Genomic DNA, 15,723 nt, shown 5'->3' on the forward strand with positions numbered 1-15,723 from the left:
TCTCTCTCTCTCTCTCTCTCTCTCTCTCTCTCTCAGTGTGTGTGTCTCTCTCCTGCTTTTATTTTTATCTGCCGTGTCATGTGGGAGTTCTGAGTTCCATCCCCAACTGTTCAGGCCATATGTGCTCCCTTGTCTCTTTCTAACCATCCGACCAACACACACTCATGTGCTCACACACGCAGTCATTCACCACCACACATGCTGTAGACCAGCAGAGACACGGATTTGCACGCTCACACACACTCGCGCAACATGCACGGCAATTAAAAGACCACTTCATTGGGTGTTATAAATTTCTGTGTCCTGTTTCAGTGTTAAAAGACAATTGACGAGGGGATTCTTGCATGAGCATCAGTGATCAAAATTACATGTCAAAGTCAAATGTGTGTGGGATAGCAGTTAGTATTTGCTGGCGGGATCACTTACCCTGTGTACACGACTTTTTCCTTTTTGGCTGGACCGCTTCATGTCCCATACTTACTGAGTGATGAAGCTACACCATTGGTTGGTCATGTGCTGGAGTTTCCCCATTAGCTGTTGCTTTTTCAAAATGAATAGGCGCAAACAGTCCTGAAACGTCCCCAGGGGGCTTTTGCGTTGTTTATGCTTGCACGCTATCCTAACACCGGGGGGGGGGGGCTACAAACAAAACAATCTGTGAAGAAGCAAGAAGTCATTGAGAAGTATCAGAAGTACCAAACATGGCTGCACACTCTGCTATTCACATGGCAGCCATTACCCCTGGCGTCGTCCTCAGGATGGGAGCTCAAATGCTGTTATCAAAAGGATAATGTCGTACTGCTGTGTTCCAGGTTAGGAATATGACAAATCGTATGAATATTTTAACCCATAAGAACCCAGACCCATTTCCCCTCAAAGGAAAATTATGGGGAATACACCACAGACCAAGTGGACCACACTGAAGACATTTCTGATGTGTTTTTTTTATACTACCCCTTAATGTCAAAGATCTGTGATGGGCGTTTATGGTAAATTTACCTGTTTTATTGTTTTATATTAATTTGTTCAAGAAATATGGTCAAAACAGGTTGACTGTATACAGGACTATTAAAGCATTAGAATCGTTAAATGGGTTTTAACTTACCTTCAGTATCAAAATACAGGCTTTTTGAAATGAGTTGCTTCCTTCACTTGTGTTTACGTGTCACACCACCATTTTGAAAAGGTCCCGACCTGTCACAGTCACATGACTGCGACATGACCACCACACCAGGATGTTACGTATATGTCGCTTAGGGACTTAATGAGTTAAGATCAAGCACAAAGCTGTATAAGGAAGATTCTGGGGCCTTTGAAGTGTGTGTTACACTGGTGTCACCATGGGTTCTTATGGGTTAAGGTTGACGGGTTAAATGTTAAGTGGAGCTCCTTCCAGAGAAAAATCTTGTGGAGGCCACGGAGGAGGGCACAGCAGCGTCAGAGTAAATAGAAGCAAAACAAAGTTATCTGGAGCAGTTATAGCTGAATGTACAAAGACATTATTAAAATATGCAGAAATGCAAACTTCATCAACTGAACATCCTAGAAAAAATTATAGTACTGGAGACACTGTCTGATCACCAAGTAAGCTGTGTCTGTGTATCAGTTCAATACAAAACCGCAACAGCAAAAACACATATCACCAAAATGTAAAAACAGGGACCTCACATTCCTTTTTGATCGTGACATGACAATGGCATGGAAAGAATAACAGTATCAGAAGCAAATTACAACTGCACTGTTTCTGACTATTTCATCATCCCCCATCTGCCAGACCTGAAGCCATGAGGATTTTCTTGGAACATCTTGGCTTTCTCTCTGCTTTGTAGACGGAAAGGCTTTGGTTCGCTTGTTGTTGTTCTGGGTTGAGAAAGGTGATGTCTCCACTGGCCCTGGGCGAAATATTGGCTCAAATAACTGTTGCTGGAGCTTCTTTTTACGTGCCTATAGTGCGCTACACCTTAGAGGAGAGTAATCTCTTGACTGAGACAGTGCCTTACAGATTTCAGCCAGTGACTCTAGAATTGAAATTCAACAGCTGATTCTTCCACCAATGATTCTTATGTTTCTGTCAGAAGCAAACACACTGTACAAACTTGACTATTTGGCCTCAACTACTTTCTCCAGATCCACATTATGTCTATAAACCCATGAGATGTCAAATAAAGAAGTATGGTAACCCTGCAAATAATTGTTAATAAACAGCTACATAGATGTCCATTTCTGATAATACTGACAAATTGGTGGTAAGTTACCTCTGACAATGTAATTGAAAGTTTTGATATCTGATCCCTTGATATGCAGCTCTACACTGTAGCAGCTGAAGCTAACATTAGCTTCACAGCAATGAATCCTGGAGGACCAGATTCAGAGCTTTTAATGTAATAAAACATTGGGGGGCTGTACCTAAAATCCATCCAACAGATGTTGAGAAATTTCAGTCTGGACCAAACTGGTGGACCGACCAGCAGACAAACATCGCCCTCCCTACAACCACATTGCTAGCATGGCTAAAAATGAACATTTCAGCTTTTAGGTATTTTAATTGGTTTACCATTTTTATTTCAAGCTTGTTCAACATTATTCCTTCATTTGATCAAATGAAAGAGAGAGATCCTAAGGCTTTTCTGGTGGCAAACATCATGTTTTCAAAAGACGTTTTCAAACCTCATTAATCAACGGGATTCCCACAACTCCCATAAGTGTCCATCAGTGTTGGGAATGAAACCGAAAACATGTGAGTCACATTCAACTGGGTTGGACAATGACAGAAAAGTACTTCAAAATCAATGTAATCCTTATCCGCTTTTTATTCAGTTCAGATTTAAGACAAAAAACTTGTCTGGAAAATATTTGACTTTGGTCTGACTTATCACTCTAACTTCCTCTTCTACTCCCCTGTGCACCACGAACCGTGACCACTACTTTGTGTCACATCGACCAGCTAACTCTACAAGCACAGTTTGATAAAGACACTCAGCTGTGTGTCTGCGGATGTGTGTGTTTTCGTGTGTGAGTGTGTGGCTGTAACTGGTGCTCTGGTGCTGCTGGTTTAGCCTTCAGGAATGAATGGAATGTTGTCTTACACACGGCACAAATTATCCACATTTTCAAGTACTTGCTTTCACCTAATTTAACTCTGTCTTCTGTGTTTCTTCTCCTTGTCTGCTGCCACAATACTTACAGATTTCCTCTTTTGAAATTTGTTGAAATTTGTTAAACTGGTTGACTGGTTTTCACTTTCCGTCCATTTTGGTTGTCAGCAGTGACATTGTGGGAGTGGGTGGTTGTGGATGTTTGCAGGATTTTGGAGCGGGGGAGTGTCCAACTGTAGTTTGGCTCTGAAACAGCCATTGTTACGTTTAAAATATGGGTTTCCCTCCATAAAAGAGCTCCAAGCTGAGCTCTCTGTGATGCATTAGGCTAGTGTAGGCCTATGCTACATTGTGCAAAGGTATAACAGTGCTACAGATGGCTTTAAACACTTGCACTTAGCCAGTCATCCCCATTAAAGAAGAGAGTTGTTTTTGAGAAGTTAAAGTGATTATTAAGAGATGTTAATAGCTGTTTTCACTGGATCTGCCTCTGCGTTGTGCTCTTACACAAAAGCACAAACGATCATTTGTTTTTTGCTCTCGAACAAAGGAGAGACATATTCCTTTTCTTTTCTCACTGTCATGCCGGTTTGTCTGCTCACGACTTTAAGTGTGGGAGGTAAAGAATGAGTTTACACACACACACACACACACACACACACACACACAAACGCACACACATATTCACATAGAAACATACTCAGGGTTGAGAACTGAGAGCTGGAAGGAAGTATTGAGTGTTGTAAAAATCAACAGGGCAAACAACGAGGTCTGTCTGACGGCGTGTTGCTCTCTTTGTTACACCATAAACCAATCAAACAGATTCAGACCAAACACAAACATCCACAGAGAAAAAAAAAGAAAAATGTGCTTAACCCAATTTGAGGATTTCCTCCCACACTGACGCCACATATCTCCTCCTCCTCTTTTTTTTTCCATGTGGCCTTTTCTGTCTTCCTCTGCCCTCACCACATCGACTTCCACAGCGTTTTGACATTCAGACCACGCTGTTCACCCTGTGATGACCCCCTACACGCGCTCAGTGATACCCAGGGGGGAGAATGGGGCTCTCCTACCCTTCGGGCTCTTCCGGAGACTCCCCTCCCTGGAGTGGCAGAGAGAAAGACAGAGAGAGAAAGGACCCTGCCTTCTCTGCCTCGCTCTGCCTCTCTCTCTCTCTCCCTCTCTCTCTCTCTCAGTGGAGCGGTTGCATTATAACGCCTGTCTCTAAATATTTAATGTACGCATCACTGCCTCAGAGAGCAAGATAAAGAGAGAATCAGGGTGGCTGATATATTGATGAGCCTCAGGGAGGGCAGGGGATTGGATGGAAGGAAGGAGGAGGGGTGAGAAATAGAGGAATAAAAAGAGGGAGGACAGAAGGATGTGAGAGACAACCTTGCTCAAGGGCACACTGATGGTCGTTAGTGAGGGAGTGGGGAGAGTGGCTTGTTTGCTGTCCACACCCAGACTTTTTTTTTCATCCTGCTCCAAGATGGTCACTCGAATACAGGTCAAATGCAGTGAAAATGTTCCATTTACACAGTGTTTCCACATTGTTTTCTAACACCTGACCATCTTGACCTGCGGATGTCACTAGTGGAAGATTATTACAGACTATCCTTTGGGGAACATGATTGTTTGTACCACATTTCTTGCCAATCCATTCAATAGTTGTCAAGGTCCTTCACTTCAAACCAAAAATGTCAACCTCATGGTGGCGCTAGAGGAACAGTCAGGAAAGCACCAAAGTTATGACAAAGACAATCCATCCCATATTTGTCCAGATATTTCAGCCTGGACCAAAGTATTTAACCAACAGAGCAACATTACCACCCCTTGAGCCTAAAAGCTATGAAAATTCCTTGTTGTCCACACTCCTTGCTGAGCTGTTTGCTGAGACAGCTAGATGTCACACAGACTACACAGACTGTAGATGCTTTGGGATATGAGACGTAAAATGATCTGTAATAGTGAGTAAACAGTGATTAAACCTTTACTTTTTTATGAATCTTGTAATAAGCTGAACCATGATGGTGAATGAGAATGGAAAACTCCAGGACATATTGAGCACACAGTGTGCAAGGTGAAGGTATGAGGAATGTTAGATAGGACATCCATAAATCCGTTTTTGTTTTTGTTGTAACAAGCTTGATACAAATTATAATTGTGTCTGGATCAAGGGAGTGTCAGTGAGCGGTCAAACAGACAGGGTGCGCTCTCTCGTGGAGGGGGAGGATGATGTAGATGCCATTGTTTTTGGGAAAGGAGCATATTGGCAGCAAACACCTGACATGAGAGAAAACATTGGTGTCTAACAAAGCAGAATGTAACCAAGGGGCAGATACATGCTACAACAGGTGGAGTCTGTAGTATAAGAAAAGGCACACACACAGAGTCCACTCAGTCGCTCCTGGGACAAGCTCGATTTATTGAACTCTGTTCTATTCTTCAATAAATCTACAATGTACCAGACTCTTAAGATCTAGTACGGACAGTGTGGCAGGGCACCTGAACCCACCTGGCCTTCTCCCACAATACCTCATGTTTTTGCTTGTTGCATCTGACACAAGAGATAAGCTTCTATTTAATCAATACAGTAATAATGGCTCGTGTTTCACTCGCGCTATATGCCTGTAATCGCAACCAGAAGTTCTATGTCTATTTTGTTCTATTTGATGTGCATAACTACAGTGATTGTGTGTTGGCAGCATTCTGACTTGTTTACGTGTAACAATTACATTTTCATAGTGCTAAATTGGTTGTACAACTTGAAGAAGCGCACTGGACAGGCTAGTTAGCTGGCTAGTAGTCTTGCATAGCCAGAGCCATAGCTATCTCCACACTCTGTTTTAGCGCTGTGCCAGTGCTGGAGAAAGGTCTGGCTGGACCCATTATCATTCTGGTACCGAGGCTGAAGATGATGCACACAATCCATCCTCTAGACTAGACTATTCTTTGTCTGTAGATACCATTAAGGCAAGCAAGCAGGTCTCATTTTAAGTCACTTCCTATTGCACATGGTCTCATGGGAAATGGAGAAAAAGATTTTGAGGAGAAAGAAAACTAAAATCAATCGGGCTACAATTCTGTGAATTTCACTCGTCAAACTTTTAAGGAAAAAAAGTTTCTTATTAGAAAATATGATGAGCCAATGTACATTATATGAGTGTGTGTGTGTGTGTGTGTGTGTGTGTGTGTGTGTGTGTGTGTGTGTGTGTGTGTGTGTGAGAGAGAGCACATATGTGCTCAGTGTGTCCATGGCCTAGCATTAGACTCTGATGTGCTGCAATAACTGCTGCTTTTCATACAGGAATGCTATTGTTACCCACACATACACACACATTACCACAGTGTTTACTCCCAGTGCACGGTGCCGCGACGGTCTAAAACCTCTGGCTGGGAAACAAGAAGTGGTGACCACACTCGCCGTGAAGGCTGGAGAGGAGAATTATATTGTTTTCTGCCTGATCAGCTGTTTCAGGAGAGTAAGAAGCACAAACACAAAGGATGTGAAAAACAGTTTGAAACCAGACTTCTGCTGAAAAAGACGTTAGAGATTTTCTTATTGTTACTGTTGGTTACATTCCAGTTAAAGAGGCAGGCGGTGGAAAGAAAGAAAAGAGGTATTAATGAAGAAAAAAAAAACGAGGGGGTGGACTGCTAATGACAATAAAAAAGGCAGAAAAAAATAATCTGCCCTGTAAACAATACAAACACACGCACACATACGCACACCCACATGTGCGTGTCATGATCACAAAGGATGCTGGGTAATTATGCTAATGATGCCATAATGAGATGCATATGCCCTCTCTCATTAAGGAACGACATCTTCTTTCCTTTCAAAATATGTTAATTTCTTAAGTACCATGCACACGCTACTGCGACATCCAAGGACACACACACACACACACACAATTATGACTGACACATCTCCTCTGCTTATAGTTAGTTAACCCTGTATACATACGCAAGCACAAAAACACACACAGGCCTACTACACTTTTGCAAACACAAATGCTTAGAACCACACACACAAACACACCTACTACCCCCCCCCCCCCCCCCACACACACACACACACACAGATATAAACAGGAGGCTCTATTTGTATACCCACAGCAGACTGATTTACTGATGGACCTGTGGAAACGATGGAGATTACATGGCTGCCACAAACAATGCTGTGACATCAGACTTCATAGAAAACAAACACGCACAGACAAACACACACTCATGTCTCACAGATCTACAAAGAATCATACAGCGTACAAGACCAACACACACTCATGGCGGACAGACCTTAAGAATTAAAAGATAAAGTTGAATTGATGATAAAAAAAAAAAAAACGCTTCATCAAACCAAGTCTGTTTTGATATAATCATTCAGTGTGAAGAAAACTAGGATTTAAGACACACTCACACACACACACACACACACACACACTGACACACAACAATGTGACAGTCTGACTCTAAATTTAGATCATAATATGTGTTCATGACTTCATGGGTGCGTTTATGACTTCATGACACCATCGAGACATTCCGTGTCCACACAGGTCAGCAGGAGAAGCACCACCACAGACTGATGTCAATAACTCGACCACACACACACACACACACACTGAGTCACAGAATCCTCACTCAATATCCCTTAATGACTGTTATTTGGCACTTTCTTGCCATGTCATGGTGACGCAAGGCAAAGAGAACAATTAAATCGGACTGTTTCGTCTGTGCAAGAAACAGGAAAACAAGGTGGCGCCGACGCTGCAGCTCTGATGCCAAAATCAATCGTTTATCAAGATTCTTTCTCTTTCTCTAAATGTTTCTTTTTAAAAGACTATTTGCCCACAGTGTTGCAGCTTACATTTGATAGCACAGCACCAAACTAACTGGCGTTCGCAGGGCACTGCGAAATGTTTAGGAAGGTCGTCACCAAGAGGAGATCTTGAAGTTTGAAAGATTGTGTTTTGTGCTTCTCAAAGTCAAAAGACTCTCCACTGCTCCGCTGTGAGATAAGGAAAGTGGGTGAATGAGTGGTATCAAAATGTTGCAAATGTAGTAAATTGCCAATTCCCACCTTGTGCTATAAGCAGCTATTATCACTGTATTTATAATAATGGATCAAATGATTATGTGTGAAGGGCCGCCCCCCACTCTGCAGCTCCCCCCAGCTCTACTACTACTTCACTGTCTTGGATCATTCTCCCAGCTGTCGTCAGCACAGTTTCACTGCAGCAGTCAGACAACCAGCAACTAGCTAGTTACCAGAGTGGCGCATTTAGCAGCTACAGAGTTCAATATTTACCCAGTGGAGACCAAATACAGAGCTAAAAGGAGAGTGAATATTGGACTTACATTCATCACATGACTCTAGATGAACGATAATGTGGCTCCATATCTGCTGGATGTGTAAACGAGCAACTGTTTGCTAACAAGTTTGCAACATCACCTTAAAAGGTGCGTGATGTGTCAATGTTTGTGGCAAGTGGCCAAAAAAAAAAGAATTACTGCAGGTTCAAAGCCTCTGTGTTGAGTGATTCTGCTGTGATTATGGACTTCTGCAATATAACATGAGGTGTGAGGGTCTCTGATTAGGATCCACAGCTGAGTCAGGCATTTTTAAATCCAACGCATTAAGTCTTTGAGTGATCCACTCAAATATTTTTCAACATGCATCTCAACCATTTTCCACGGTTGTATTGATTTTCGATATGGTTCTGGGCGTGCATGTGCATTTGTTCATGTGTCTGACTGTGATTGATGTTGCAGTGGACAGAGAGAGGATGCTGGTTATTCTGTTTGGTTGTGCTTTTATGATTTTTTTTATTTTTTTTTATGGGCTGCACTGCTATACAAGGGTAAACACATCATGTACCGTACTGTCTCACGTACAGTGTGTCTCACTTAAAAACACAGTCATGTGCAATATAGAAGTTGTTTACTCTTTCACATCTCCACTTCTTTAACACATGCTTACACATGTACATGTACAGGAGGGTAGACAAAATGAGCAAACTCTACTTTTCACTAAAATTCAAATAAGTTCACTTGTCATGGGGAGTAGAATTTAGCCTGCGAACGCAGTTGTATAAAATCTTCTGTGGCTCTGAATGGACCTTTGTAAAGTCTGAAAGAATATCCTTGATGATGGCACCAGGTTTATTCCAGCTTGGGCTTGGAGACTACAAAGGCTTTGATACAAATTGGGAATGTGAAGTTTGAAAGACAACAAAAATAGTCTATGAAGTTGCATTATGGGAAGTGTAGGATCCAGGGTTTTCGGAGCTTGACCCTTAGAAACTAACTAAAACCCCAGGAATGAGTCAGCATTTTTACACTTTGTTTCCCTCATCTCAAAGTCAACTGGTTTTTGGTTAGATGCCTGAAATAAGCTCTGTGGTTAAAACAAGCTTAAGAGGTTTTCACATTTTGTTCTATGATGTAAAATACGTCAGTAGGTACCCCCACTTGAGAATTTTGAAGCTTTTACGTGTCTTAAAAAAGGTGGTTGCTAACAAGCGGCTAAATGAGACTACAGAGGTTGTTGCGGACATTAACGTCTTCATGCCGAACACGGAAAGTCATCTACTCACTAGTCCGCCTTTACAGCCTCGCTGTGTTTATACTCTATATCTATCCGTCTATCTGTCTATATTCTCTTCTTAAAAGTTGAGCTTAGTGGTGGTGATGTTAAAGTCATGCGGCCGTGGTGTAATTCGTTTACAGCCTAACGTTCGCTTTTTACTTCTGTCGATTCCATTTACGCTTCAAAAATCCCAACAGTGGTGTTCATTAGTGAAAATTATCTCACTGAACAAAACTTCTAAGTATCACAGCCTTTTGTTTGCACCACGTTTCTGCAATAATCCAAAAGCCAATGGAAAAATCCCATTGGCTTTTTGTCGAGGGAACCAGGATGATGTTAACTTCCGGGTTGGCCTATAAAAATACATCCTCCCTGCAGCCCTCTATTTACCTCGCGATCATTGTGACGAAAGATAATAAATAATAGTTGCCATCGTAATAACTTTCCAGAGTTGCCCTGTCTGTGAGTATTACAAACTTGTGTTTTGTCATCTGAGAAGCCTCTAAATACACAAATCTGTTTCTCAAACTCAAAGTCCTGGATCGCATTTCATTGCCTCACCGGTTCTTAAAACAGCACGCCCCCACCAACACAGACCCATGTTTTAACGCAGGACTGTTTTCAGACTGAATCCCAGCTAAAAGTCAGGGTATCCTGGCCGCTGTAGCATGCTTTTTGACCTTTTTTTTTTTTCTTTCTTGAATCTGTCCCCTGCAATGGGCTGCATGCAGTGTCAGTGTGTTATTCTGGTAGACAGTGGAGCAGGTGAGGTTGATGACTGCTACAATCCTCCACTGCTGACGAATCTGCAGCTCAGTTCTGTCCTGTGGTTTCTGGCAGACAGAGAGTCAAGAGAAATGGCAGTTCAGAGTGCAGACTACTACTCTACTCACTCAAGTATTCTTACAGGAGTGTGTGTGTGTGTGTGTGTGTGTGTGTGTGTGTGTGTGTGTGCTCCCCCTGCAGAGTATGTGTGAGTGGGATGAGATTGAGGCAGGAAGAATAGAGTGAGGGAGAAGGGGGGAGAGGAGAGGAGGAGGGGAGGTGAAGGGGGGGGGTGGCATGTATGGTGAAGATCGTAAACTAACACTGTAGCCACTCATGGCTGCCTGCAAACCCTGGAGTGGATTTTTACTGGAACAGGACGGAGATACATAGATAGATAGATAGATAGATAGATAGATAGATAGATAGATACATAGATAGATAGATAGATAGATAGATAGATAGATAGATAGATAGATAGATAGATAGATTACTGCTCAGTTCTAATGAGAGGAACAGTGAAGACGAGAGGGATGATGACACAAAACACTGATCCTCATTCAAATGCTTAGTTTGCCCACAAGCTGCTGAATATTTTAGAGCAATTCAATTAGTCAATGGATAAGGCTACAAGGTGGGACAAACACACACAAACACACACACACACACACACACACACACACACAGGCAAACCCACACATTTGGACACCGGCACACACATGAACATGGACAAGGAAAGCTGGTTACCTCGATTAGTTGGGGGCTGGTGACCCTCTCTGGAAAGTCTGAGGACATTCGGTGTAGTGCTACGGACTGTGTATGTGTGGGTGCGTGAGTTTGTGTGACTACTTTACTTTTACTATGTCCACCGTCTTTTTTTGTCCCAGCTCGGCAAGTTACAGATTCCTCTCACAGATAGAGATAAGCTTTATTGTGCCATTGCATCTGTCTGTATTTCTCACTTTCCCCCTCAATAAGAAACAAAAGGGAATGAAGTGAAAATGCAAGCACACAGCCATGTTTTTGTGACTCACAGTCCCTCCCCATAAAAAGAGGAACAACTGTTTAAAACTCAGCAAATGAATGAATAGAGGAACAAAACAAACAAACAAAGACTGATCACTCCCACCAGAATTGTGGGTAAACATGCAGACAGCCAACACATATAAATAATGTCCAAAATATACATTTCTTTCTCTCCTAACAACTCTTTTTGAAGTAAAATCTCAAATTCAACCTTTGTTTTTGTTTTTGTTTTCTTTTTGCTTGTATGTGCATCTCACCAGACCTCAACTGTCACACGGAGCTGTGATTGTGCATGCTAAAACTACACACAATTAAAACTTCTAACGTCTACATCTTCTTCAGTTGGAGGTTGAATTCACACAGTGTGCTTGTTAAACTGCAAATCCGCAAATCTTGAAAGTTGTGGTTGTGACGGATTGTCCGAGTGGTGGAGGGAGAGCACACAGAAGCTGGAGGAGTCTTCACTCGGTGTATGTTTCATTTGTAGTTGGTACGGTCTGAATCCATTGGATGCTCTCACTTCCTGTTTGGTAGTGTGGACGCATGGCCAGCAGGTAATATGGAGTGGAGCTCATGCAACAAATGTTTGGTTAATTGAAGTTGAAACAACCAATAAATTCATTTGAACTGAATGTATTGATAGATGAATTGAGTGGTTTCTCACTTTCTTATGATGTTGATGCGTCTGTGCGGTCTATGTCTGACAGAGGCTCCGTCATAAATTGACATTATATCCAGTTTTAAGCGACAATTTTATGCTACACTTTTTTGATCCATGTTGTTTTACCTACATGTTTTAACCGAGTTAAAGAGCCCTCACATTGACACCCGTGTGTGACACCCGTGCTCTTAGGCAACCATGGCAACAAAAGGCAGAACGTAAACAGAAAAAAGACAGGTTTTATTAGAGACACTGAAAGGCTATCTGGCAAATTATCAGCAATCTGTCAAAGGTGCAAGAGCGAAATATTTTGCCACTGTCATCTCTAGAAACCTCCACAGTCCCAAAGCTCTGTTCCACACACAACTTTTTCCCTCTACGAAAACTGATGGCATGCGATCTAATATTTCACCGCCCGCCTACGATCCCTCTCTGACGTCTGCCTGCTCTGCCATCCTTAATGACTTTCAGCCTGTGTCTCTGTTCCACATTTATGACACAATCTCTCACACAAAGTCCACCACCAGCCCCCTGGACATTGTTCCTACATACTTTTTAAAGGAAGTATTGGACACCGTAGGCCTCACGATTTCCCTTATTATAAGTGGCAGTCTTGCAAATGGAACCGTCCTGTTTTGAACATGCAATAGTCCAAGATCTTTTTTAAAAGCCTAACCTTGACAAATCAGTACTAAACTATTTCTGTCCCATCTCCAAGCTCACATTCCTGTCCAAAGTACCGGAGAAAATTGTCTACACACATCTTCAGTCTTGTCTAGACAATAACAACATTACGGAGAAATTGCAATCAGGCTTCAGGGCTCGTCACAGCACAGAATCTGCCCTTGCGGCTCTATCATCCACAAACACAACGTTTCCTTTCACTGTCACGCCGATGACATGCAAATATACCTTCCACTGAATCAGGGGGATTCAAACTCCATCACATTCATCCTAATTGCCTCCAAGGATGTGAAATGCTGTTTGGCAAAAAACTGTCTGTTTCAGTTGAGTCGTAACGAGACAGACTTGTTTTTGGGTCCTCCAAACACCACAGGCGGTAAAGCTAGCCACTTAGGGCCACTGACCTTGAGCCTTCATGTCAGGAATCTTGGTGTGAAATCTTGGTGTCATCTTTGACTCATCACTGAAATTTGACAGAGATCAACTCTGTGGTGAAAGGTTGCTTTCCAGCCTTCGAAACCAGCCACAACTGAACCGTGTGTGTACACGCATGCATGTGCGTCATAACAACAGATTTTTTACTTAGTAAGTAAACTTTTACTTACTTATTAAGTAAAAAAAACAAACGGAGGTGTTTTCTGTTTTTAAGGTAATTTATATTTGTTGAAGATTGTAAATGTATATCATCTGTTAGACCTATCTGTAGGCTAAGTATCAGTGAAGGTTTAATTTAACATGTTAGCCATGGTAAAGATGATGGAGACAGGGAGGGAAGGGACGATTATAGTGTCTTGAAGTAGTATAACATCATTTTACTATGCCGTTAGCGTTGCCGTTAGCATTGTCATTAACAGGTGGCTATCTTTTAAAGGTTCATTATTATGGTTTTGTATGTCTATGTAATGTAGCAAAATGTTAACAATTTTACTTTCTCAGTCCTGGAAACCCTAACCCCAACCCCCATAAACTAACCCTCAAACAATTTTCTGATGCCCCATAAAGTATATATTTAAATAATTAAATTAATATCATAAACATGTAGCGATTAGTTGGCTAATGGCTTGAACTAATGACTACTAGTCGACTAGGAAAATCTTTGATGGGGGGTAGCTCTAAACAAGACTAAGCCATTCTTGTGGCTGTGTTTAGGCACAGAGGTGCTTTGAGCTAAATGCTCATGGCAACATGCCCACAATGATAATGCTGACATCCTGATATTTAGCATTGGTCATGAACTAAAGTATTGGACAAATAAAATATTTTACCTTCTGATGGTGATAGGTAAAGTCAAAGGATCACCAAGGTTCAAGTTATGCAATTCACCCTCTGGAGAACATGTTTGTACCAAATCTCACAGCAATCCAGTAGTTGTTGAGATATTTCAATCCGGACCAAAGTGGAGGACGGACCAGCCAACCAACCAACAGACGGACTTTTCCGTCCCTTGAGTCATGCCACTAGCACGGCTTAAAATATTACTCAGTTTTTTGAATGTGTCATAAGCCATGACAAAAAAAATGTTTCCAAAACATCAATAGATGAATCAATAGAAGAACAAAAGCTTTCATTATTCATTGTTTTTAAGACACACAAAGAAACATGTTCAAACGTTCTGTTGGAGAGGTCAGAGGTTACGGCAGATGTAAATCAGCCTGTTCACTTCCTTTCTGCCACTCTGTCCCACTTCCATACTACACACTAATTCCAAGTGGGTTTTTAACATGTGGTGTGTCACACTGGGAAAATGCAAACAATCAGCACAATCAAAGATTCCAGCGTGCATACTAAATTTGTATGATTTTGACAGCTACAAAGTCACTGTTTGATGCCAGTCTACACACATCTTGTATATATAAAAAGGTCAGTATAAAGTATCGGGACCCAGCTTGAGTCTTTGAGCCCCCCTCTGTTCCCCATAACTTGCACTCCTTATTTTTCCTGAAATTCATCCAGGTCTCTCAGGTGACTTTCATGTTGCTATGGCAATCAAGATGGCAATCAGGGAGGAGTAGAGATGAAGATGCATGAAAGATAAGATGACAAAGTTAGAGGACCGAGTGAGACAAAATACTTGAAGTTTAATCACATCTTATCAAACTGTGAAAAATCACACAGTTTGATGCTTTATTAGTCCTGTCTGGATTTTGGCCTTTTCTCACCAAAGGTTAAGGCTTTTTTTTTCCATCACAATTTTTGTTTGTTTCCATGCCTTACTGCATCTGAAAATTGTGTCATTTTATTACTTGAATTCCGTGATCACTGAATAATAGAAAACTAGAGGAAACAATTGATTTTTATTTCTCTACAGCGCTGAATTTAGCTTCCACTCCGCAGAGATTCATTGTTGGGTTCATTCATAGACATGCTCATACACACACACACACACACACACACACAATGTTGAGGACACGGTAGGGAGACGCAAACATGCTGATGTGCTCAGTACCAGAGTAGCCGGGAGATGGACAGATGGACGAGTGCTCTTTTTACAGCCTCTTCTCTTCCCTGTGTGTGTGTGAGTGTGTGTGTGTGTGTGTGTGTGTGTGTGTGTGTGTGTGTGTGTGTGTGTGTGTGTGTGTGCCCCATGCCTAGCATAACACTGGCAGAGCGTTGGTGCCAAAGTGGGCATCTGGTCTGTGGACTATCACAGGGGAGAGAGAGAGAGAGAACAGTCACACCAATATACACACTCCTCTCTCTCTCTCTAAAGTTGTGGATGCAACTAATCCTGCTACACATCTTGCTCTGGTTCTTGGATGTCGCTGCACAGCAATAATTAACTGCACACACACACACACACACACACACACACACAAAGAAAGGGAGAGAAAGAGCACACTGGTTGCATAACAGTTGTTCAATATACAAATAAAGAGAAACGTGCACTCACACAC

Source organism: Enoplosus armatus, chromosome 2 (assembly GCF_043641665.1).
Source record: "Enoplosus armatus isolate fEnoArm2 chromosome 2, fEnoArm2.hap1, whole genome shotgun sequence".
NCBI lineage: Eukaryota > Metazoa > Chordata > Actinopteri > Centrarchiformes > Enoplosidae > Enoplosus > Enoplosus armatus.